The sequence below is a fragment of the Pelodiscus sinensis genome, chromosome 2 (genome assembly GCF_049634645.1).
Source record: "Pelodiscus sinensis isolate JC-2024 chromosome 2, ASM4963464v1, whole genome shotgun sequence".
NCBI classification, from domain to species: domain Eukaryota; kingdom Metazoa; phylum Chordata; order Testudines; family Trionychidae; genus Pelodiscus; species Pelodiscus sinensis.
Genome location: NC_134712.1, coordinates 221,946,600 through 221,972,799, shown reverse-complemented (window position 1 = coordinate 221,972,799; position 26,200 = coordinate 221,946,600). Strand labels below are relative to the sequence as shown.

The window sequence follows — 26,200 nt, the reverse complement described above, 5'->3', positions numbered from 1 at the left end:
ATGATTACTGATTCAAATTCATAATATATGACCGTCTCTATTACTTTTTTCTGTTCCAGTTTTATTTTTACTGGATTTTTTATTTTATTGTTTTTCAAAAAACATTTTAAAAGGAAAAACAGAAATTATTTGATTATTTTTTTTTAAATTTTCAGGAAGCAGGATTATGTACTATGGAAGCATTCGCAGTATTACTTTCATCCATGCAATCAAACATACAATCTATGCAATCAAACATCCTATAGAAATATCTCTTTTAGTAGCAGCAGGTCGAAGAGTAGATGAATTTAGGGAAGAAAATTAGACAGCTATCAGTTTACATAGCATCACAAATAGTCAGGCATCACCCAGGTATTGAGCAGTTTTCCCAGAGCAGTAACTGGTTTAAGATGAAACTGTAGTTGGACAAGGAAATCTGGATCACATCTGCAGTGGATAGAAAGGTGCTAGATGGGACTTGTGGGTGGAGGAAGAAATAAACAACTGAGCTGAAGAGATTTCAGTGATGCCACATTCTTTCAGCTGATTGCAGAGATTTCAGTTTATTAAACAATTTTTTTGATGAGCAGTAGGGTATAGAACCTGGTGAATTCTGTGTTACCCCTGCAATGCAACCAAGTGAAAAGCAGTAAATACTTCCTGCCACTAAAATTAGCAGGTACAGTCTGACTTTAAATACATATAAGGAGCGCAGAACTTAGTGTTATTTTAACATTGTCTCTTTTCAGTTATAAACACATTTTACTGCAGAAAGGTGGTCAGGTCAATTACTTGACATATCTATAATGCCTCTCGCTGCCATACTTCTTACCTTAGAGATTCCTATCATATAAAGGGGTTTGTGCACCTGAAATCTCTGTGAAAGATAAGACAAGTGGGACAATATCTTCTCTATGCTTTATTTTAATTTTGTGAAATAAATTAGGAAAAAGATCAGTATTTGATTTGGGGGCTGAACTGAAAAATGAAAAAAAAAATCCCCTAACAACAATCCTCAACATTTCACATTGACCACAACAAAATGGTTTGTTTTATTTTACAGTTTCTTTGATCTTTAAAAAAAAAAAGCCAGGAAAATCCTAAATAAAAAGGCACATTGAACTGAAATATCAAAATGTTTCATTTCGAAAACATTAGAACAAAGCTTAACATTTTGGGAACTTTTTACTATTTCTTAAATTGAAATACAGTAATTTAGCAAATTCAATCAAAATTTGCAAATTATTTTGGTCAACCTGAATCTGCGTTTTCTTGGCAAAACAGAATATGGATTAAAAACATTGTCTTGCTCCGTTATGAAATAGATACTTTTTACTAATTCTGCTGTCCCATTTCACTCTTGCTGTAAGCAGGCAAAGCACTAATTGACTTCAGTGGAAGATGCACCCTTTTCAAACACAGATTATTTTGGTCACATATGTGGTGTAAAACATTAAGCCTTAGAATCACTCATCTGTGGTTTGTAATACCTTAAATGTCGGAGGGAGAAATGTGAAGGAAGAAGATATACTATATTCCATACATTTACTCTTTACCCCCATGATGGTGATAAAATCAGTGAATTAAAATGTATTTTCAGAGGAAACTGTAAAAGGAGAGAGAGAATCTATAGAAATTTTGAATTCGAAGAAAAGTTGAGATATAAATGGTAGCTGTCATTACCAGAGAAATCATTGTGAAGAGTACAGTGGACGTAAGACAGATTCAGTCGCATAGGAGAAAAGATTGAGGCCACTTTATCTTCCCAATAATGGATTTAATAAGTTGTTTGGAAAATGTTCATATCTTGGCACGACTGAAAAAAAAATGGCTTGTTTTGGGCTGCTGTTATGGATGTAACACAAAAAATGACCACAGTATTTTCAGTGTCTTTCTTTAGAGTTGATTGAAACATTTTTGACTAAGTAAAATGTTACCAAAAGAAGCTGAAAATTTTACAGAGATGAAGTGGTTTCAGTTCAGTTTTTGGAGAGAATAGGGGAGAGACTTTCACTTTGTCCTGTTTGATCGTTATAGCAGAGTGCTGTGGGTTGAAAAACTCTGCTCTGGATTAGGCGGAGTAGGGTATTCCACTTCCCAGACCAGCGCCCTAACTGGATGGAGGCACACTTAGGCTACATCTACACTGCAAGCTTCTTGCGCAAGAAGCCTTTTGCGCAAGAGTTTTTGCACAAAAACTTCTTGTGCAAGAGTGCGTCCACACCTCAAAGTGCATCGCAAAAGTGATGTGCTTTTGTGCAAGAGAGCATCCACACTGCATGGATGCTCTTGTGCAAGAAAGCTCTGATGGCTATTCGCACCTGTGCTTTTTCCCATAGTGGTTTCTTGTGAAAGAAACCCCTCTGGAGCATCCATACTTACCTTTTTGCACAATAGCTGTAGCACAAAAGGGAATTACCTACACTGGCAAAAGCCCTCTGTTGTGCCATTTTACTGCTGATTTAAAAGCTCATTTGAGGTGTGGATGCTCCACATGTTTTTGTGCAAAAATGGCCGTTTTTGCGCTAAAACCTTGCAGTATAGACATAGACTTACTCTGTTTCACTCAATCTCTTCCTAATCTGAAAAACTCACATTTTAGTCTGAAGAGAAATTTTGAACCCATGAAATTGAATTGCTTTCTCACGTGAGCTCTACTGTTCTTCACCTCATGTGCAACTTCATCTGTTATACACAGCAGTTTGTTGTATGCAATATTTGTATATTTTCAAAATATATTTTATTATTAAAACTATGCTGTAAAATATAAACACTAAGACATTCTTACCATTCAGTTGGTCAAAAGGAAGAATGAAAGATATCTGAAATTATGAAATTTCCTCAGGCAAGTTGGGGGGCGGAGGGAGGCAGCGAGGCAGGAATCTGTCTGGAAGCTGTATGGTAGGGTTAAATGTGGCCAGATTTTTCTACTGTAAATTATGCATACTGTGCATCATATGTGTGTGTGAAAGGATCTCAAGACTGTCAACAACTGTAAAACTACATTCAATTAACAAATCTTTCTCATTTAATATAAACACAACCAGTTCACTTTGTCAGAATTATATTGTGTTCGGGTATTGTTACCTTGGAATTTTAATCATGATTACAGAAGGTCTTGGTAACAGTTGCTTAGTAACACACATTTGAGAAACAGATTTGTTGATATATGATGATATACAAGACCTCTAAAATGAAATGTAGTGCGAGATAAGCAAGCACTTAGTATGAAGAATGCATTTCTACAGACTGATTCTGGTGACCTCCACCTTTATGACATGTGGCTAGATTCCAGAACAGAATGACTTTGTACTGATTTATCTATTAAATAATTTATATAACACAGGATTGGTTTTTCTTGTACATCATTTTTGTTCTAGCTGTAAATCATATTAAATTAGCCTACTAGAGTGGCACAATCTGGAGATTCATGTACACTTGCATGCAGGAAAGGAATTGTAGTCCCCGTAGAGCAGCCATTTGGTAAGTCTTATGCTTTAGGCAAGGACAAGGTAGAAGATGGTGAGGAATTTAAGGTTCTTTCTGTGTAATACTTCTTTTCTACTCCTAGAAGACCAGAGCATGTTATTGATCAGAGACCATAAGATTTCTAAAGTAACCGATTTTGAGATCTAGGGGAAGTTTCTTGAAAAAATCTCGATTGTTGCGCGTGTCTGAGTGTATATGTAGTTAGGGTATACCTGTATTTTCTACATCTTGTAATGAGTCTTATATGTTTAAATATGGGAGTCAAGCTATTTACCAAATTCATGCACAAGGATTGAGAAATTGAAAAAAATTGTAATGCTGGCATGTTCTCTGTGTAGAAATTCTGTGAACGCAAAAACTTAGTCAGCATCTCTGAGACAGATGGACTGTTATTAAAATCCTAGTGCCTGCTATGAACACAGACCTAATCAAAGAAACAAACTGCAAATAAAATTATCACATTTATAAATACAACAGAGCTAAACATCCTGAATTGTGAGTCTTGAATTCAGTTACTCTTTCTGCATATATTTTAAAGCATAAAAGGAGAATGTGTCCCTCAATTTTAGCATTGGAATAGTTCTCAGAGCTGGAACTTTGTCTCCTTGCGCAGTGCCAAGCACACTGTTGGTATTAATCAGTGATGATTGTCTTGACCTTCTGTCTAAAATACCTTGCTCAATTTCTCAAGAAATAAAAGTTCTCCGTGTCCTCATTGAAACCAAAAGTACATAGAAATCCACTTAAGTTGAGGCTTTTCTGATAACAAAAGGACTCTTATCTTTCACAACTTCAGAGTTTTTTCCCCATTTGTAACTAAATTAGGCTACTATAATTTGGATAAAGGCGATAATAAATATTTAAATATGTACCTTCCCCATGGCTCTGTATATGCATATTATATAATTTAATATTTTCAATATTGGTGTGCTATTACAACTGTTCTATTGCCATCTTACTGCATTAGTTGAGTCATTCTGCTCTAGCTCATCAACAGTAATTCCTTATGAATAACACACGTAATCAGACATTTTAATTTACCTGCAGCAAAGAAATTTCAGTCATCCAGTTTTTCTTCCCTTTAAGATGTCACATGTTGCTGATAAAATAATGTGTATTTAATAGTGAAAATTTCAGTAATACCTTTTTCTTATAACTTGTGAACTTGTCTACACTACACAGTTTTGTAGACAAAACTAATGTAGATATTGAAAAATCACCAAAAGTGTTCACAATTGCTCACTCTGTCGACAGACCACGTCTACATTGGGGGCACCATCATTGATAGCGGGAGCAATATACTGTTCTAGGTGTTGTCAGAAGGTAGACAGAGCACGGTGCATCCTGGGACATCCTAAAAGTCCTGTCATGCACTACTTTCTGTCCCAGCCTTCCATTGGCTTTGAGCTGTCTTATGCGCCATTTTCTCAATTCAGCTCCAGCTTTTAAAGTAAGAAGAGATGGATCCCAAACTTCTGATGGCACTTAACAGAGCATAGGAGAGGAGATTGTGAATGGCAGCACAGTTAATTATGAAGTTACTGACAGAGAAAGACTTGCAGGCACCCAGCATTCTGTGTGATATGGACAGCAGCAACTAAGCACTGCTTTTGGCAATCGCAGAGCAGCCATGTAGAGCATACTGTCACTTTTGGGCTAGAGAAGCCAGCACTAATTGGTGGGATTGCATTGTCATACAAGCATGGGAAGAAGAGCAGTAGCTTCTGAACTTTTGGACATGTAAAGCCTAGAGCTAAAACAACGAGGAGTCCTGTGGCACCTTAGAGACTTAGGGTATGTCTACACTGCAAAGTTAATTCGAAAAAACAGCTGTTATTTTGAATTAACTTTAATAGTGTCTATACGTGCAACCCGCTATTTCGAAATTAAATTGAAATAGCGGAGCACTTATTTCGAATTTGGTAACCTCATTCTATGAGGAGTAACGCCAAATTCAAAATAGCTATTTTAAATTAAGTGCTGTGTAGACACTTAATTCGAAATAGGGAGCCTCCAGCCCTTCTCAGGGAGCCCTGGTGGCCATTCTGGGCACAACCAGGAAAACTTACTCTCCTCTCCCTCAGCCCCAGAGCTATTAAAGGGGTAGTCCCTGGCCACAGTGCCTGTGCCAGCTCCAAGCCTGCCAGCCCAGAGCCAACAGTGGCCACCGGGGCCCCTGACCCAGTGGCCCCAAAACATGAGCCAGCAAGCCACTGGCAGCCAGCCCTCCACCGCTCCCCAGTAGCAGTCTGCCAGGTCCCAGATGCCTGACAGTGGCTGGAGAAGGCGGGCGCCTTCTTGGTCCAGGGTGGAGATCATGGACCTTATTCAGGTTTGGGGGGGATGCCCCCGATATCCATGATCTCTGCACTAGATGGAGGAACCCGGCCGTCTATGGTAGGATAGCTGCCAGTCTGGCCACCAAAGGCCACATGTGAACCCAGGAGCAGGTTAGCATGAAAGTCAAGTTGGTCCTGTGAGATCCCCAACCCTGAGCCCTAAGTTTCTCCTCCCCCTTCTTTCCCTTGCTTCCCCTCTTCCAGCTCCCTCCTCCCAGGTTTCCCCCTCTCGTCTCCCACCCTCTTTCTTCCCCTCTCCCACCCCCTTTTCCCAGTCTCCCCAGAGGTTCGCCTCCCCCCAGTTTTGTTCAATAAACACAGCTTCTATTTTTGAACATACGTGTCTTTTGTTTGACATCAGGAATGGGGGCTAGGGAGGGGTAACTGGAAGGATGCGAGGGAGGACCGGGGCACGAGCCCCTGGTGGGGAGGACCGGGGTGAGTCTGAGGGCTCCTTGGGGTGGGGACACTCCCGCAGGGCCTCCTGGATCCTAACAACCCCCCGATGAACCCCCCCCGGATGGCAGCCTGCAGCGAGTGCAGCCGGGCTGATGGCAGTGACCCCACAAGATGCACCGGCATGTCCAGGGGCAGCTCTGGCTCCATGTGGCCAAGTGCTGTGGTGTCCCAAGTGTGGGCACTCAGAGCACTCCAAGACAGGACTGCTTTGCTGTCCCTCATCGAGGTAGACGAGCAAGTGGGGAACCCTGAGAACTGTCTATCCAGAGTGGAGGTAGGGTCCCTTTAAGCACGGAGCTCAGTTAGCTTCAGGCAGCAGCCCCACACACTGAGTCCTAACCTGATACCCTGCCGGCACTGGTTCCGGCCAGCCTTAACTTCAGTTCAGGGTCTACTCTGTGTGGACGCGCTATTTCGAAATAGGTTTTGTGTGTAGATGCATTAAATTCACATTATCTTAACTTAATTCGAAATAGTTAATTCAAATTAACACTGTAGTGTAGACGTGCCCTAAGAGATTTATTAGGGCATTAGCTTTTGTGGGTAAAACCTCCAATTCATCTGATGTTTTACCCACAAAAGCTTATGTCCTAATAAATCTGTTAGTCTCTAAGATGACACAGGACTCCTCATCGTTTTTGCAGCTAGAGACTAACTTCCTGGAGCTGTGGGCTGAGCTGGCCCCAGACCCACAGAACAACTGCACTAAAATAAGAGCTACTTGCTTGGTGGAAAAGCATGTGGCTATTGCTATCTGGAAGCTGGCAACTCAAGATTGCTACCAGTTGGTTGTAAATCAATTTGGAGTGGGGAAATTAACTGTTGGGACTGTATTAATGTAAGCGTGCAGGGCAGTAGCATCCTGCTACAGAGAACTCTGACTCTGGGAAAGGTGCCTGAATTAGTGGCGAGTGTTGGAGAGATGCATTACCGGAACTGTGGTGAGGCAATAGATGGCTCACATATTCCAGTTTTAGTGCCAGACCAGCTTTCATATAAGTACATCAATAGGAAGAAGTACTTTTCCATGCTTTTGCAGGTGCTTATGGATCACCATGGTTGTTTCATAGACATTAAGGTGGAGTAGTCTAGAACAGTGTTTTTCAACCCTTTTTTTTATAAAGTACCCCTCTTTCAAAGAAATCATAAGTATCCCCTTTTAAAAAAAAAATTATAAGTTCCCCCAGTGCCTACCGCTTTCAGACGCAATGGTAGAAAAAACCACATTTGTTTAAACAACTTAATCATAGCTGGGCGGACGATGAAATTTTTGAATGTAAAAAGTACAAAAATAATAAAGCGCTGTAAAGCGTAAAACAAAAATTCAGTTTTCTTCACATTTCAGTTGTGTTGATGTTACCACACAAGCTTCTCTCGAGTACCCCTAAGGCTACTCATAGTACTAGTTGAGAAACACTGGTCTAGAAAGCTGCATCTTCAGGAACACTGGCCTGTATGTAAGGGGACTGTTACCCCTTACTAAAACTCTGTGGGAGTTTTTGGTTTGCCAGCTCGTAGTATCTGAAGGGGAAGGGTCCATGAGACTGACAGACCCCAGAGACAATGGAAAGCAGCCAACACTCCAGCTCAGCCTGATTGACAGGTTGGACAGGCCAGTGAGGAAGGGGAGAGGCCAGGCCCCGTCCTCCCTGTGAGCTGGGATTGTTCTGGCTCTCTCTCTCTGAACAAACAAGCTGTGTGCAGAAGAGGTCCTGAAAAGACAGAGAGCTGAAATAGGAGGACAAGCTGTGTGAAGAAGTCCTGAAAAAACAGAGAGCTGAGAGACTGCTAAGAGGAGCAAGCTGTGCTGAGGGGCAGTTTTTGCAGCAGCAGAGCCAGGCATACACAACTCAAGGAGAGCAGACCCTGTGTTGAGCAGCAGACTGGCAGTGCTCAGAGAGCCTAAAGGAACAGAGAAGCAACACAAGGAGCTGGAACTGGCCAAGCAGCACAGCCTGCAGCTGGATGTGGTGAGCACCTGGGACCAGCAAAGTGTGGGGAGAGGCTCTGGACTGGGAGAGGGGTCTGGCCACTTCGAGCTTGAGACTGTGTGGTCACTACCAGAGCTAGCGTGTCCAGCCTGTAGCCCCCCCTGCAGCATATCCAGGGCCTCTAAGAAAGAGACTGTGGACTGTCCTTACACCCTGCAGACTGCTGTTTTGATGTCCCTGTGCTACAGAGCAGGGCTGGGTGTTCTCATTTAACCATTCTCATTTTGTCTTATTCTTTTCTCTTTAATCAGTTGTTGTTTAATAAATTGTATTTGCTTTGAACCTTATGAAGTGATCACTGGGCCAAGAAGGCCTGCAGTGTAAAGAGAGCACCTCGGAGTGGGGACACCCTAACTCCTGCCCCTAGTGACTACAAGGTCAGGGATTAAGCCCCAGGAAACCTGGGCCCAGCCTTGTTGGGGTTTCAAGGGCTCTGCTACTCCGGAGAGTGGAGGGGGAGCCCTCAGGATCAGGGAGCCGTGGGGTAAAGGAAGTGGGAGCGGGGACTCAGATCCTTTTGCTGGTTCATTTCACCGGGGTGTATAGAAGCCAGGAAAGTTCCCCACAATAGCGGGATCATTCCCCCGCTTACATATACAGAAACTTGCAAGTGGAGACTTCTTTCCATACCACAAGATTACAGCAGGGAATGTGGAAACGCCCATAATAATCCTGGGAGACCCATCTTTTCCTGAAGAGTCCTGGCTCATGAAACCTTACATGAGACACCTGGATAGCAGTGAGGAGCATTTTAACATGCTGTGTAGGTGCTTCATGGCAGTTGAACATGCCTTTGGCAGATTGAAGGCACACTAGAGGTGCCTTTATGGTAGGTTATACTTTACTGAGAATAATATTCCCATTGTCATAGCTGCAAGATGCACTTTGCATAATCTACATGAATTGTAGGGTGAAATGTTTGAGGAGTGGAGTGCTGAGGCAGATCGCTTGGTTGAGTTTGAGCAGTCAGATAGTAGGGTTGCAAATGAAATCAGGGAAGGTTTGAGGAAACATTTTGACAGTGAGGGACAGTAATATGTACCTGTAATGGAGTTGCTTCCCTAGGCTATATATCCCTGAAAGAAAATGATTAAAATGTCTGTGCTTGGACTCAAAGTGATTGCTATGTAAATTTGTGGAACGTACAATAAAAATGTTTTACTCTTATAAAACTTTGCCTTCTATTGACCAAAAAAGCATTGCAACACTCACCAAAACACAGATGTTTTCAGGTAAAGGAGGGGAATGGAAAGGGAAACACCTAACAACTGTTAAGTCCAGCTGTCATTGTGAAAGTTGTGTGAGAGGGTGGAAACTGAAGAGTTTCAGAAAGTGGAAAGGAATGTTTGTATGTGGGGGAGGTTGCATGATAAAGATCTGTGCATATGCTGTAGTGGAGATCTAAACTGGATTTGCTTGCTCTGCAGCATTATTAAAGACTTCAGTATCTCTGTTTGCTCCTCCATTACTTTTATCATCAGCACAAATGGACAGTGCACAGAAAAGAGATTGTTAAATACAAGTAGAGCATAGAAACATTTTACTTATATGTACCTATTGCAACACACCAATCACTTTCTTGCTAACCCTTGCCAGGCACACATCTCTGGAAGCACCCAAAGCATAGTGAATATAGGGTTGCCAGGTGTCCAGAATTCTACCGGACAGTCTGGTTTTCGGGGCCTCTGTCCGGTAAAAAAATCCAGAAAATACCGGACATGTGCAATGTCCGGTATTTCTTGGATTTCTGGCTGGGCGCTGGACGGAAGCCTGGAGGGGGCAGGGCGAGTGGCTGGGAAGCGGGGCGCGATCGGCGCTGAGAGCCCTGGCTGTGTCTGATGCCTTGGGGAGGAGGAGAAGCCCTATCCCTGCTCCTGAGTGCATGGTAGAGCCGCAGCTGGACTCACTCACGCTTCTCCGGACCATGCGCGGGACTGACAGCGCCCCGGGATCTGCAAGTGCCAGGCCAGTCCCGCCCCCGTTTCCCCCAACCCTTCCCGACCAGCTCTGCTGCTCCTGACCCCCTCCCTGCCACTCCTGCTTCCTGCCGGCTGGTTCTCCTCCTCCCGATCCCTTCCCCCATATCCCTGGGCCAGCCGCACGCCCCCGTCCTAGCTGCCCCTCTCCCATCCGGTCCCCCCCCCATCAAGTGTGTCCGATATTTTTCTAAACCTACCTGGTAACCCTATTAGAGGTAGGGGGAGGTTGCACACACAGACAACAGAATACCTTCAGATTTGCAGGGAACTCATTCTAAAATTATCCCACACTTTTCCAGTCTCAGGGACATTTCAGCACACATCTGCTGAAGGTAAGCAGGGAAACCAGGATGCAAGTATGGCTTCTGCCCTGCTCTATGTGCAGCTTACCTATGTGCCACTTTGGTCCTGCACAAATGATTTGTAGAATGGCATGGGACAGTGTCCTGTAATTTGGGAAGGAACAAAGCTGAACTGCCATGGAACCTGAGGCAGAGGATTAACAATACCTCCAGGAAACTCCCTTGTGATCTTGGTGGGCATCAACACCCTGTTCTGCTGTAATAATTAGCTACTCAGGTCAATGGCCAGCTTACAAACATAGCCAGCTTCTCACTTTTCTATAACCTCCACTCACTTCTGTACTACACAAGCCACAACCACTTACCCTGGATCTCATCTTCAGCTTCCTGCAAGCAGGAAATGGAATTTAAAATTCCAGAGGCTTGCAAGTGGGAGGGGAGGTTTGTTGTTTACCTGCTTGTAGGGCAGCAGTGTTCTAACTGCTGACCAGAGCAGGGCATCGTGGGATGCTTCCTGGAGACTAATAAAAGCAATTAAAGCAGGTTTGTTGACAACAAAGGGAGGGGAAAAGAAAAGTTTCTTATGGGGTGGAAGTTTTTTGTTGCCAGAACCAGGCATTTTTCCTGACTAAAGTTGCATTGTAGTTTGTATGCTCGGTTTTGTCACTCAGGCTATGTCTACACTACAGGGTAAAACCCGCAGAATGTCCACACCTCAAGAGCATTTTTGCGCAAGAAAATTTACAGTAGAACGGCAGCACAGAGGGCTTTTTGCAGTGTAGGTATACTTCTTTCTACAAGGAATAACTCCTTTTTGCGCAAGAAAAAGCACAGGTGCTCTGATGGCTATTCTGTTAATGGCAATCAGAGCTTTCTTGTGCAAGAGCATCCATGCAGTGTGGATACACTCTTGCACAAAAGCACATCGCAAAATGTGCTTTTGTAGTATGGACACGCTTTTGCGCACAAAGTTTTTGCGGAAGAGCTCTTCCTCAAAAAGCTTCATGCGCAAAAAGCCTGCTGTGTAGATGTAGCCTCAAAGGCAGTTTTTTGGTGACAAAACGTGTAGTATAGACAAAGCCTATCATTTGAATACCAGCACTCAAATTGGTCATCTGTTTATCCGCCTAACTCTGATAGGCAATGACCACATATGCTTAACTTGGTTTTTCTGGTTTCTCAAACATGGAAAATGTCTGAATAAGAAAAACAAAACTGTTGATGATACTTTGGTTTCTATACTAATTATATCCTAGCTTAAGGAATTTACTTTCCTGGTATCAGAGTTCTTTTGTTCCGTTCTTGCATCAAAGTGATACCTACTCCTAGCCTTGCTTCTGGCAGTCCAGGAAGTTTGGTATGAGTTCAAAAAACCCACTCAATGCCTGTGGGTTCACAATGAAATTAAACTATGGGAAAATTAGGTTCATTCAAATGTGAATCTCTCTCTTTTTTTTTTTTTTTTTTAAACTTCAGAGATTATGAATCCATGCAAGCTGGGCCTTGGATAAAATGTTGTTGAACCCTTTCTGAGCCAAGGATTCATTCAGCTCTAGTCCATGCAACTGCCCAGGTTAATGTTTTTAATATCTGTCATGTTCCCTGAGACAATGTACCCCACAAGCCAAAAGAGAGAATTTTTCACAAAATTTGTGTTGTATTTCATTTGATCGTTTAAAAAAGAAGTTACTATAGTTGTTTTATGCTGAGCATTACTCAAAACATGTCATCACTACCAGTCTACTCAAACTCACTTGACACAGTAAATCTCTCATAAAATATATATTTAATTTGAATGTTATTTTGAATGTCTCCTAAGAACTGCTGAATTCTTTATTGATCTCATACTTATTCAATATTTATGTTTAGCTGTGGAATAATTTTAAAAACAAAAGTAATACATAGACTATTAGTGGAAAGACTTTGAATAGCAATCTCAGGAAAATTCTGTATACATGTCAACATTGTCAAAGTGAAGATGGCATTCCCCAATTCTTATTTACAAAACACATAGCAAATAACTTGGTGCTCACGTGGGATATGGATTGTCCCCAGAAGTCAGATGATAGTACTTTTGTGAAGGGTTAGCTACCAGAATCTTCTGTGTAGCAACATGAAAACTAGCATTATAGCTTTTGTTTCTGAATTTGAATATCCAGTACTGCTACTGAATGTTTGTATGTATAGCTATATATAAATATAATTATGGCCCTATCAAATTCATAGCTCATTTAAATAACTGAAATAATGAAGCTTACTATTTTTTTTTAATCTGAAATTCTTGTAGGGGGAATTGTAGAACAGCTACCATGACTTTACTTTTGCTCTGCTGCAGGTGACAGTGTTACTTTCAGAGCTGGGCAGCTATAGAGCTCTGGCTACTGGCTAGGAGAGCTGCTACCAGTAGTAGTGTAGAATTAAGAATGGCATGGTATGGTATTGTCGCCCTTACTTCTGTGCTGTTGTCTGCAAAGCTGTACTCTCCGGCCATCCAGCTCTGACAGCATCAATGCAAAAGTAAGGGGGGCATGGCCGCTCTTGTTTCTGTCTTGCTGCTGGCAAGGTACTGCTCCTGTCCAGCAGCCACTGCTCTCCTGCCATCCAGCTGTGAATGTAGCACAGAAGTGGCAGTAGTGTGACCCTCCCCCCTAAAATAACCTTGGAACCTTCCTGCAAATTCCCTTTTGTAGCAGGACCCCCAGTTTGAGCAACGCTAGTCACCTCTGTGAAGTCTGTATAGCATAGCCTGAAAGTACACAAAAGATCAGATTTCACGGTCTGTGATGTGTTTTTCATGGCTCTGAATTTGGTAGGGTCTAGAGATAATGTATGTTAAGTGTTCATTCTTTGTTACAAAGGATGTTTGTGTGACAGACACCCTCTTAGGCAATACACTAGGATTGAACTGGTATCTTTTTTTAAAAAGTCAGGCAAACTCTGATTGGTTTGTGCTCTGAGGCCCCATACTGATGACAACAAGGAAAAGCTTTATTTACATAGAGTCCACTGTGCAGAAAGCTATTCTTTGGTAACTCTTAAAGGTTTATTTATTAATTCAAAGATATTATTTTCTTATAAAATCAGGTTATTCTTTCCCCAGGCAAATGCCACATTTATTTAGATAATTTCTTTTTTAAAAAAAATCTACAGTAAGCTTTGCATATTTTCTCATTAACTTGTCTGTTTATACATTAAAACTTATGTACATAGTATCATGTGTACTCACTAGGTCCTAAACAGTCAAGGGTTGTGAATGAGGAACCTGAAAAAAAATTGTAGTAGTAAAATGAAAATCTACCAATACGAATAAAAAGTTCAGTAAACTGGATGTTCTTTGAAGAAAACACGTTGTCTACAGTTGTTATAACAATGTAGGAGTAAGCAAAGAATGTTTGAAGAATTCCAGTAAGTGTTGATTAATTGAGATACTCTATGTGATGTGTAAAGAGGAGGGCATAGCACCAAGCCACTATATGCAGTCAGAACTAGAGCTCAGGCTATTTTTGACCATTATTCTGATGGAGCAAAACTGCATTTTTAGGCTTGGTAAGCTTTGACTTACTTAAAAAAAGCCCCAAAACAAAACAGAAAAAATATAAAAACAAAAACACCAAACGTGTGCGAGCATGCACACACCTGCCTTTGTGAGAATGGTCAGAAGTCTCGTGTCTTTACAAAGGGGTTAGGGGAAACCTTCCTCTAATAACAAAGTAGCTTACTGTTTTTCACAACACAAAATTATTTAATCGATAATCCAGTTTTCATAAACTCAGTTACCACTTTCAGTCTGCCTTAAGGATATTGGTTCACTTCTGTATTGAAACAGACTGATTGCTGATGTAGTTTTGAAACATTAGTTTGAATCTACCATGGCAAGTTTGCATTTATACTTTTGGAAATGCAGTAAACAAAAAAGTAGTCCTGTGGCACTTTAGAAACTATTTAGTATTGTTAATCACTCAGGGCAACAGGAATGAATGAACACAACAAATTGGACAATTGCTATTCTGAGGTGAGGTACTCCAGATGCATTTATTTCCTATTTTGGAAAATGGAAATCTTGACCCAGCTTCGAGCCATTTTAAGGGAAAATATGTAATCCTATGAGTGAACTACCTTGTTTAAAAAAAGGACTATTTTTTTAAAGTTTTAAGTTAAGTGTTCTGTTAATGATCTGCCAAACTCACCAGTGTATCCAAATATACTTAAAAAAAAAAAAAAAAAAAAAAAAGCAGTTGGCGCAGGTTACATCTGTTACCACTAGCTCCACTGGTAATGCACCGTTCTTGCTTTTTTCCTGTAGCTGTTTGGAGGATAAAAGCCAACCCCCAAACTCCTGAAGCTGGGATGGGGGAGGTGGGAGAGCCAACCAGTAATACAACAAATGAAGGAAAAGCAATGTTGTTATTTAAAGTAGAGAGGAAAGGGCTCTCATGAAAACCTTATTTTCTAAATAAAGTTGAGCCCCAAAACAAAAGTATCAGCAATGTCAATATGATGGAGGGAAAATCTTAATTTGTTTATAATTATTTGCTTTTTAAAGGAACCCGTTCTTTTCCTGCTGACTTAGTCATGTCAGATATCTCCACAAATTGTTTCAGAGTTGAATTTTAGTTGTTTTTATATGTGACTTTAATTTTATAAATATATTACTTTGGCTTTGTTTTCTGTTCTGTGATTAGAATGGGTGTATATGTGTATGTATGTATGGGAAAGGGAAGTACTGTGTGTGTTATATTTTTTCTAATATCCTAAGCAAGATGTATTGTTTCAAGGAAATTATGACAAAGAAAAATGTGTACTAGAGTAGTGATAAAACTTAAAAAATAACAAATAGTCTTGCAGCATTTTAGAGACTAACAAAATGTGTAGATGGTATCATGAGCTTTCATGGACACAACCCACTTCTTCAGATGAATGATGTTCAGGAGTCCAGATTCCAAATAAATAGCACAGAAAGAGAGAAGATGGAGGTGTGGGAGGTGGTGAAGGAAAAAAAGGGGAAAAATGGCAATTGGAATGTCCATGCTAAATTAGCTGATTGAGTGGGTCCAAAGTGCTTTCTAACCTAGAGAATCTCATCTCAAGACAAACATCCACACCAGCTAACACCTTACAAGACTTTTGTTCCACCAGACAAGAAATCTACTATACACACTTCTATTCCCTACAACAAAGAAAAGACAATAAACTTTCTAAACTGCTCCACACCACAGCAACTACCTCAACCCACCGGCTAATATTGTTAACCTCTCTAGCTACAAACTCAACCCAGCAGAAGAGTCTTGTCTTATCCCGGGGTCTTTCTTTCTGCCCCACCTCCCCCACAAACTGGATTCAATTTTGTGGTGACCTTGAGGCTTTCTTTCACTGTCTCCACCTACGAGAATATTTCCAAACTACCAATGAACATCAGTCTGACCAACCAGATCCCCCCATCAACACCAAAAGAAAAATAATTCTATATGGACTCCCCCTGACGGTCGGAATTACAATCTGGATTTCTATATGCAAAGTTTTCGCAACAATGCGCAGACTGACATTATCCACAAATGACAACAAGCAACATACAATCTCAGCCGCGCTGAACACTATGCTACCCGGAGTCTCAAAAACAACCCGGACATTATAATCAAACCAGCTGACAAAGGGGGTGCTGTGGTCATTATGAATAAGTCCGACTATGACCAGGAGGCAACCAGACAACTCTCCAACACCACATTTTACAGACATCTCTCCTCTGATCCCACTTCAGAATACCAAAAGAAACTACACTGTCTCCTTAAAGAACTCCCTACATCTACTTGAGACCAAATCCACACAGAAACACCTTCTGAACCCTGACCAGGATTGTTCTATCTGCTTCCCAAAATCCATAAACCTGGACACTCCAAACATCTCATCATCTCAGGTATCGGCATGCTCACTACTGGATTATCCAGCTATATAGACTCTCTTCTCAAACCCTACATAACCAATACTCCCAGCTATCTCCGAGATACTACTGACTTCCTGAGAAAACTATAAAACATCAATAACCTCCCTGATAACACCATCCTTGCTACCATGGATGTAGAAGCTCTCCACACCAACATCCCACATGAAGACGGATTACAGCTATTAGAAACACTATCCCAGAGGATACAACTGCCAATCTGGTAGCAGACCTATGTAACTTTGTTCTCACCACAATTGTTTCCAATTTGAGGACAACTTATACCTCCAGATCAGCGGCACAGCCATGGGTACACGCATGGTCCCACAGTACGCTAACATCTTTATGATCTGGACCCATGGCCAAGAAACACTGGATGCATTCCACAGAGATTTTAACAACCTACACCCCAACATCAATCTCAGTCTGGACCATTCTACATGAGAGATCCATTTCCTGCACACCACAGTACAAATCACCAGTGGTAAATTAGATACCACTCTGTACAGAAAGCCCACTGACTCATACAGTTTCCTACATGCTTCCAGCTCCCATCCAGAACACACCATACGATCCATCGTCTATAGCCAAGCCCTTTGATACAACCGCATCTGCTCTAATCCCACTGACAGAGACCAGAAACTTCAGCATCTCTACTAAGCATTTATAAAGCTCAATTACCCACCCAGAGAAATAAAAAACAAATTGAAAGAGCCAGACGAATACCCAGAAACCATCTGCTTCAAGACAGACCCAAGAAAACCAACAATAGAACACCACTTGTCATCACCTATAGCCCCCAACTTAAACCCATCCAACACATTATCAATAAACTACAACCTATACTGGAACAGGATACTGTACTCTGAGAGGCTCTGGGAGACAGACCCATAGTCTCCTATAGACAACCACCTAACCTCAGGATGATTCTTACCAACAATCACAGGACATACCACACTAATACCAACCCTGGAACTTTTCCTTGCAACAAACCTGTTGCCAGCTTTGTCCACATATTTACTCTGCTGACACCATCATTGGACCTAACCATTTCACTTATAAGATCAAGAACACATATTCCTGCTCATCCAGAAATATAATTTATGCCATCACGTGCCAACAGTGTCTGTCTGCTATGTATATTGGACAAACTTCTCAGACACTTCGCCAAAGAATCAACGCGCACAAAACAGACATCAGACAGTTTCACAAAGAAAAAACAATTTTTTGCATTTCAACCAGACTGGGCATTGTCTCAACGACCTGACTACGTGCCTCCTGCTTCAAAGAGACTTTAACACAATACTTCAAAGAGAAGCCTCTAAACTGTCATTCATGCTTAAATTTGAGACTTTAAGAATGGGCCTTAACAAAGATGCTAATTATCGTACCCATTACAAAGATAGCTACCCCAATTATCACCTCTAATATTATCTCATAGACACTAACCTCCTCTCCCATCCTCCCTCTGTTCTAAAATCTGATTTGTCTATTTTATATGTGTTCACTTTTTTTGACTGTATCCCTTTGGTATATATGGTCATGCCAATTTTCTTCCACAATTTGATCTGAGGAAATGGGTCTGGCCCACGAAAGCTCATCACCTAATAAACCATCTTGTTAGTCTTTAAAATGCTGCATAGTCCTGTCTTTTGTTTCAGCAAGACCAGACTAACACGGCTACATCACTATTACTTAAGTACCCAGTGCTTGTTTTTTTTATGTCATTAGGATGTGGAATGTAGTGGGCCATCCACACAAGGTCTTGCTTTAGACCTCTGTTGAAGGTATCACACTTGTAAATTAAATTAAGTTCTGCAGCCTCCCTTTCAAGCTGTTTTTTGCAATTGGCTTGCAATAATACGGACACTCTGAGACATATTAATGAGTGCTTAGGCAAGTTAAAATGTTCCCCAACAGATTTCTGTGTGTTACCTTTTTGAATATCTGATTTGTGTCCATTAATCCTTTCTCGTAGAGACTGTCCAGTTTGGCCAATATACATGGCAGAAGGGCATTGCTGGCCCTTTGTGGCATAGATCACATTGAGGGATGTGCAGTTATATGAGTCTCTGATGTGGTGATTTTTGTGGTTAGATCCTGTGATGATGTCTTTTGTATAGATGTGTAGATAGAGTTTACAACAGAGTTGATTGCAGGAGTGGGTTCCTGGATGACTATAATGGAGGTGTGCTGTGTGGTTACTGGAAAGAATTTGTTTGAGGTTGGGGGCTGTAGGTGATGACCAGTGGCATTCTGTGGTTTTCTTTGTTGGGCCTATCTTGAAGTGTAGTTGGTGTTCTTTGAACATTTCCATTTAGTTTAGAGTATTGGGCTTTTTTTTAAAGTAAATCTTTAACCAGCAGAATTGACTAATAACAGGATTTCTACCAAAATAGAATTTTTAAAAATATGTATTTCAATCAATGAAATAATGGAATCTGATCAGATAGTCAATATGCCAAGTGAATTGAAGTAGGCAGGAAGTATTAATTTAGCAGTTTTGTTTCTAAAAATAAGTGTTTCTAAAAATAAATAGATTATCCAACCACAAAATCTACCAAAACAAAACACAGTTCCTTCCCTAGGGAGAGGCTGAGAGAGAGAACAAACCTTAGGTTACAATTATTAATCACATTACTTAATGCGCTATGGAAGGCTACAAAGATGAGTGATGTAAGAACCTATATGGAATACAATAGCACATTCATTTGGGGAGGACTGGGGTGAAGAGAGTTCTAGGAGTGCTGAGGTATGGAAACATTTTATGTGATATGCAGAAAAGGTGGGTTGTATAGAGTTTGCTGCTAGTTGTCTAGTATCTTTCTGCTATTGCCTTTTACTAAAAATACAGCATAGCAATATTTTGTTACTCCAGGAAATGTCTGATGCCTGTGCTTATTTGAAATTAAAATAAATACAATTCTGTTAAGCGACTTAACTGTGACAAACCAAAATAAATGTTATCCATATTTCCATATGCTAATTAGCAATGAGGTAGTTTGTGTTTGATATTTACAGACTATTGGTTTTCTTCTTATTTCCATATGTGCATAAATGATCATCTTAAAACAAAGCAATACAAAGAATAACACACATCCCAAACCACATATGATACCTTGCTAGTAAATGTAAAGGATTTCTCAGTGTTGTAACAATGGTTTCATACCAACTTCACATTAATGAATAATTCTGACATACATGAGATTGGTTTTGTTATGTAATTGCAAGGTACAGTAACTTTCATTTGGGACCTCAGGGTCTGATTCCATTAATGATAGATATTAGAGATGTTAGAGCATTTAGGTCAACTAATTCATTCTTTTGCCAATGCATTATTTTCACTTAATGCATTTGCTAGTGTTGGTTTGGCACTAGTTTCCAATGTTTCTAGCAGTGGGATTTGTATCTCTTTTACTGTCAAATGGATCTTTCTATCAGGAGGTTTTTCATCACAGTCAGTTTAAATTTTATTTCTTATATGAGCCTAAATAATTTCTGTCCCTCCTTGCTACTCACATCATTTGTATATTTGTAAATGGTTATCATGTTCCTCTTAGTTAACATACAGCTAAGCTAAGCATGTTCCTCTTAGTTAACATACAGCTAATTCTCTTCAATGTAACTATTTTAAGGACTGATATGCCAAGAACTGAACACAGTATCCCAGATGCAATCCAGATCATATATTGCTTGATTCTGCCTGGTGCAGAGGAATCTAGCTTGATCTAGCAAACACATAAGCATGTTACTCTTGGGGGAATTTTGCAGCAAAAATTAAAAATTTGGTGCGAAAAATATAAACATTTTGCTCACAATATTTTAAAATTCTGCAAATGTAATTAGTCAAAATAACAATACCTAATCACACCAGTTTCAATTGTTTTGGTAGTTGGTTTAAGAATACATTTCAGCAAATATGCTTGCAACAATATAGACACACAAAATAGTTTCCCCCAGGAGTAGAGTTAAACAACTATGACAACCTGGTTCCTGTTTCTTTGTCCCCTTACTCTCCCAGAACTCAGCTGCCCCTCACCAAGCCAAAACACCAGAACCACCTATCCCCCCAGAGGTCAGTCACTGGGCCCTTGCAGACCAGATACTCGCACCTCCTTCCCTGGCCAATATGCTGGCCCCCCCTTGCCCAGATACTGGCACACTCTCCTCCTCCAGAGCCCAGCCATGGAAACCCTCATTGCCCAGTCATCTGCCCCTTATTTTGAAAGCCCAGAGACCCAGAAAGAGAAAAAGCCTGATGCTTGGTTCCTAGGGTTGCTAGGTGTCCAATTTTGAATCGGACAGTCTACTATTTGAGCTTTCTGTTTGGGGAAACAAATTGAGAAAATATAAATGTCCAGTATTTTCTAAATACAATGTAATGTAGATTGTGATGTAATGTCAAGTGTGTCTGGTATTTTTGTTGAAACCATCTGGCAACCCTATACAATGGTTCCATGCTTGTCTGGAGTTTCCCCGCACACTGTTGTCTCCTTCCCTCAGGGCATGGTGAGAACTGCTACTGGCCTCTGTCACCCCAGCAGTGTCTTTCATGTGCAAGCTGGGCTTTGCTGGCAGCACTGCTGTCCATTTCAGTGGGGGAAGGAAATTCTGCATGCACAAACTAGTTTGTTAAATTCTGTATTGTACGGTGGCATAGAATTCCCCCAGGAGTAAGCATACACTTACCTTTAAGAAACATGAGCTGTTCAATTAATGTCAGTAGGATTGCTGTTGCTCACTGTTAAGGACTAGAATACTCAGCATATGGGAGGCTCAAGTCCCTAAAAAGGAGTATGTCTATGATGCTCCAAATGGCATTGTTCTACTGCTCAGCTGCCTTGTCTTTTCCACTGTCAGTCATAACTCTCTTTTGTCCCTCTTTTACACTAGGATATTGTTAAGATTGGGATTGTATTACAAAAATGTATCAAAAGGACCAAGGGAAGCCATGATGATTATATCTTTATAGTGTTTCCGTGATTACTCTATCCTACAGTGAGAAAAATGACTTTAAGTGTCAACTACATGATGATGCCACTGCTAACCCCTTTATAAAGTGAAATTATGAAAGCAGAACAATTTCAAATCAATGAAATATTAGATAGGGATTAATAGGGGTTAATTAGGGTTTTCACATATTTTCTTTTTATCCATCTTTATGATGGGACCTTTGACACTACTTTGGTCCCCTTCGTCACTTGTGCATTCGTTTTCAAGCTTTCCAGACTATGGTATCCCTTTCCAGGAGTCTGATTTGTCTTGAGAACCACTAAGTTTTACTTCACTTAAAAACTACTTGCTTATACAGTCAGACATAAAAACACAAAAGTGTTACAGCAGGCTGTTACAAAAAAATTGCTTACTTTCTCATTGTTACCATATAATTATAAAATACTTCAACTGGAATATAAATATTGGAATAATAGAATCATAGAGCTGGAAGAGACCTCAGGAAGTCATCAAGTCCAGCCCCTGGCCCAATGCAGGACCAATCCCAACTAAATCACCCCAGCCAGGGCTTTGTCAAGCTGAGACTTAAAAACCTCTAGGGATGGAGATTCCACCACCTCCCTAGGTAACCCATTCCAGTGCTTCACCACCCTCCTAGGAAAATAGTTTTTCCTAATATCCAACCTAGACCTCTCCCACTGTAACTTGAGACCATTATTCCTTGTTCTGCCATCCGTCCCTACTGTGAACAGCCTTTCTCCATCCTCTTTGGAACCTCCCTTCAGGAAGTTGAAGGCTGCTATCAAGTCCCCCCTCGCTCTTCTCTTCTGCAGACTAAACAAACCCAAATCCCTCAGTCTCTCCTCATAGGTCATGCACTCCAGCCCCCTAATCAGTTTGGTTGCCCTCCGCTGGACCCTTTCCAATGTGTCCACATCATTTCTATAGTGGGGGGCACAGAACTGGATGCAATACTCCAGATGTGGCCTTACCACAGCCGAATAAAGGGGAATAATCACTTCTCTGGATCTGCTGGCAGTGCTCCTCTTAATGCATCCTAATATGCCATTGGCCTTCTTGGCTACAAGGGTACATTGTTGACTCATATCCAGCTTCTCATCCACTGTAATCCCCAGGTCCTTACTTGTTGTTGTTGTTGTTGTTGTTGTTGTTCGTCCATCGTATTCGAAGAGGACCTTGACATCTAACGGGTTATGGACTGTTCATGGTGTGTCCGCAAATGGCTGATAAGGCCGATACGGGCACGGAATGTTCTACCACATGTCGGGCAGACATGTGTGGGCACCACTGTTGCAGCTTTTGCAACTCTGGCTTTACGGAGTGCTCGCTTCTCTTGTGCTATGGTTGTCCTTCTGGCTTCAGATGTTTGACAGCCTTGGTAGATCAGCGTGCGCCATGTTGATTGGTCTTGTGCCAGGGTCTCCCAGGAGGTCGTGTCAATATCCAGGGACTTGAGAGAGGCTTTAAGCGTATCTTTGTATCGCTTCTTTTGTCCCCCGTGCGATCGCTTCCCTTGAAACAGCTCACCATAGAAGAGCTGTCTAGGGATGCGATGATCTGGCATCCTTGCAACATGGCCTGCCCAGCGTGTCTGAGCTTTCATCAGCAGGGTGTAAACAGCTTCTCATCCACTGTAATCCCCAGGTCCTTACTTACATTTTAGAATATAGCATATAGAGCAGTATAAACAAATCCTTGTCTGTACAAAATTATAGTTTGTAGTAGGAATGTTAAATTTTGATTAATCAGCTAATCGGGTAGTTGATAATGGGGAAGAAGGGCTCAGCGGGGAACCCGGTGCCAGCAGGGACTGAAGCAATCCCCACTTGCGCTTGATCCCGCCTCTGCAGATCTTGCTACATTTAAAGGCAGAGTGCAGTAGTGGTGAACCAGCGCAAGCGGGGACTGTTTCAGTCCCCACTCGCGTGGGTATCCATGCTGTGCCTCTGCCTCCCCTGTCCTTCCATCCTATCCCCACCTGCACCACAAAGACCGTGCTGGGGGGAATCAGCTTTAACTCGGCTCCCTCCCAGCACCAGCTCCTGCTCCCCCCCTTGCTGCCTCTGTTATAGAGTAGCAAGTGGGGGGGAGGGGATATCTGAGTAGTCGATTTGACTACCCGATAAGCCTAGGTTTATTGGGTAGTTGACTATTCTACTACTCTTTTACATCCCTAGTTTGTACTGACTTCACTAGTGTTTTTCATGTAGCTGTTGTAAAACTAGGCAAATATCTAGATGAGTTGATGTATCCACTGGAAGACCTCTGCATACTCCCAGGGATACATGTATCTCTGGTTGAGAACCATAGCTGCAGTGTATATGTGCTTCTTGAAATGCACATAAGTGGAAAATTTAGTGTGAATGTGAGAGGGGATGTGTCCTTATTGGATGGGAGAGACTCGCTGCTCTGTCCTCAGCAGGGAGCTGCTGATGTAGCTGAGGAAGAAGTACTCCTCCTCCAGCCAAGTAGCTTTGTGTGCAGATCCCTGAGTCCCTGGCTGGGCGGGGCTCGTTAAGCAGCTGTGGGGTCGTGCTGCTGCACAGCTTAGAGGGAAAATACAGGACTATGTAGCACTTTAAAGACTAACAAGATGGTTTATTAGCTTAGAGGGAGCATTCATAAGGCTTTATGGCCTGTGAATCTCAAAATAAGTAAGTTGCTTAATGGTGATCCTGAGAATAGCACTTCAGCATAACCCAAGATAATGCTGGACTGTAGGGTTGCAGCTTGCAGCGGTGAGGGACCAGATATACAGGAAAAAATGGCTCAGAAGAGATCGTACTTGAGGAACAGGATTAAGAGATACTAGAGACCATGCCTGGATCCCAAAGCATTGTTAGGTAGTCACAAACAGTAGACCTGATGGTAGAAATGGCACCTGAAAAGTTTTGGGTGGAGGAAGAATTAGAAGACAAAGGACCCTTTATATGAGGTATATGGCTTTATACTATTTATTTTTTTTTAACTGATTGGGCCTGGCTTTGCAGGCTTAGGCTGGCAGAACAAGTTTTTCTGTATTATGAACCTACAGTTTTTGTTGTGAAATAGTTTGTGTGAGCACTGCCATTCTAACTTTCCCACATCCCTTCCCTGCAGTCAGCAATAGTGGCAGTTCCTTGCACACTCCACTGTCTATCAGATTTAGTAGTCCCCTCCTCAGTTATGTACATGCTTGTGCTAAGGTGAAGTGTCTTTCACGATGTGCACCGTGTTTGACTGGACCATGCCATAAAATCTGACTCCAAATTATGGTCAAGACAGTGGGATGGAAATCGAGGAAGTCAAACGGACACTTTGATATAGATGATGTGAAAGCAGGAGAATTTTATTGCAATAAGCCACATTTAACTTTCTATATGGTAGCATTGTATCTGTTACCCCACATATGGGACTATGGGATAAATTTAGTTATCTGCTCTTACCTTTTGGGTATCCCTCTTTTTTTATTTACCTTTCTACTTAATGCACAAAACAAAGACATAAGCATTATTTTTTATCATAGTGCTATACACTCACCATATATAAAGGGATCGGATCATTTCTGCCATACATCCTGATGCAAGCTAATGCATAGAAAGCTTTCTAATAGAGATAATTTTTCTTTTCCCTGTTTTTCTCACAAAAACCTCAGCAAACTTTGGTAAAGTCAGTCCTAGCGTGGCAATCAAATTACAAATGATCTTGCACCATCATAGTTTGGTTTGGAGAATTACTGCAGCTCATTGCTGATCTGGTCACATGAGAAGCCATGCACTTTGGTCCAATTAACTAATCCAGGTAAAACGGAGTCCTTGGCCATTACTCTCAAGCAGCCTCCAATACTAGGTTACCACCATCTGAATGTTAGTCTTTCCCAATGGGATATCAAGGAGATGGTAACTGTCAAATAGATAAGAAGCATCACAGTGTTCTGGCAGATGTCCCAAAGATGTGAACACTCATACCAGCAGCTACTTCCATGTTCTGGGTTCTTCAGTGACATTTGTGGAGATGTCATTGAGCTTTCCACAAAACAATGGATCTATGAAGCCACACTTTTATATCAACTTTATTGTACAATAGTGACACATGGGCACAGAGGAAGGCTGAAGAGCATGGTACAGGCATTTTTAGTTCTCATTGTCTGTGTCAACTGCTCCATAATAAGGGGCAGGGCATAATTAACAGTGAGGGATATTCATAGCTGAACGCAACAACCACCTTCCTCCGCACTGGTTCGGTTTCGACAGGTTTCGTGTTACGACTTGTGACAGGGTTAGGCCATATAATTAAAGGAAAGTCCACATCTAAAAGACCCCAAAGACAAATCCAAAGAAAAGCCATGGACAGGTGTCATGGTCAAAGGACTAAAATGAGAGGACCAGATGGGGGGACAGAGCAGAGAACCCCAGACGGTGCCCACTCGAAGGCGTCGAGAGAGCCAGCAGATGCTGCCCATTGGAACTATGCCTGGATGTGTGAATGGATGCAGGAATGGAAGTAGGCCTTCTAGTCCCAGGCCCTACCCTTAGACATCCTCTACTCTCTGGTCTTATAAATGGCTATCTTGGCCATAGCCAGGAGCAGATTGATGAGGCGGTCCCATGACTTTGTGAGGCCATGGATGGGGTGTGCAAAAATTAATAGGTTAGGGGAGAAGTGCAGCCAGAACCTCACCAAGAAATTCTGGAAGAGTTGAAAGAGGGGCTGTAACCTGGCACACTGGAGATAAATGTGTGCTAGTGTGTCCCTCATGCTACAGTAGGGGCAA

General features: G+C 41.6%; 1 protein-coding gene and 1 long non-coding RNA gene across 3 annotated transcripts in view; one reads left to right on the top strand and one right to left on the bottom strand.

Annotated features, from left to right (window-relative positions):
• NEBL (nebulette) overlaps positions 1 to 26,200 on the top strand; it is a 416,787-nt gene that overhangs the window by 18,455 nt on the left and 372,132 nt on the right. The window lies entirely within an intron of this gene.
• On the bottom strand, positions 466 to 3,198 carry LOC142827356 (uncharacterized). Its single transcript, XR_012902066.1, has 3 exons — positions 3,067 to 3,198; positions 2,768 to 2,873; positions 466 to 603 (listed from the first exon to the last, which is right to left on the bottom strand). It is a non-coding gene; the product is annotated as an uncharacterized LOC142827356 (long non-coding RNA).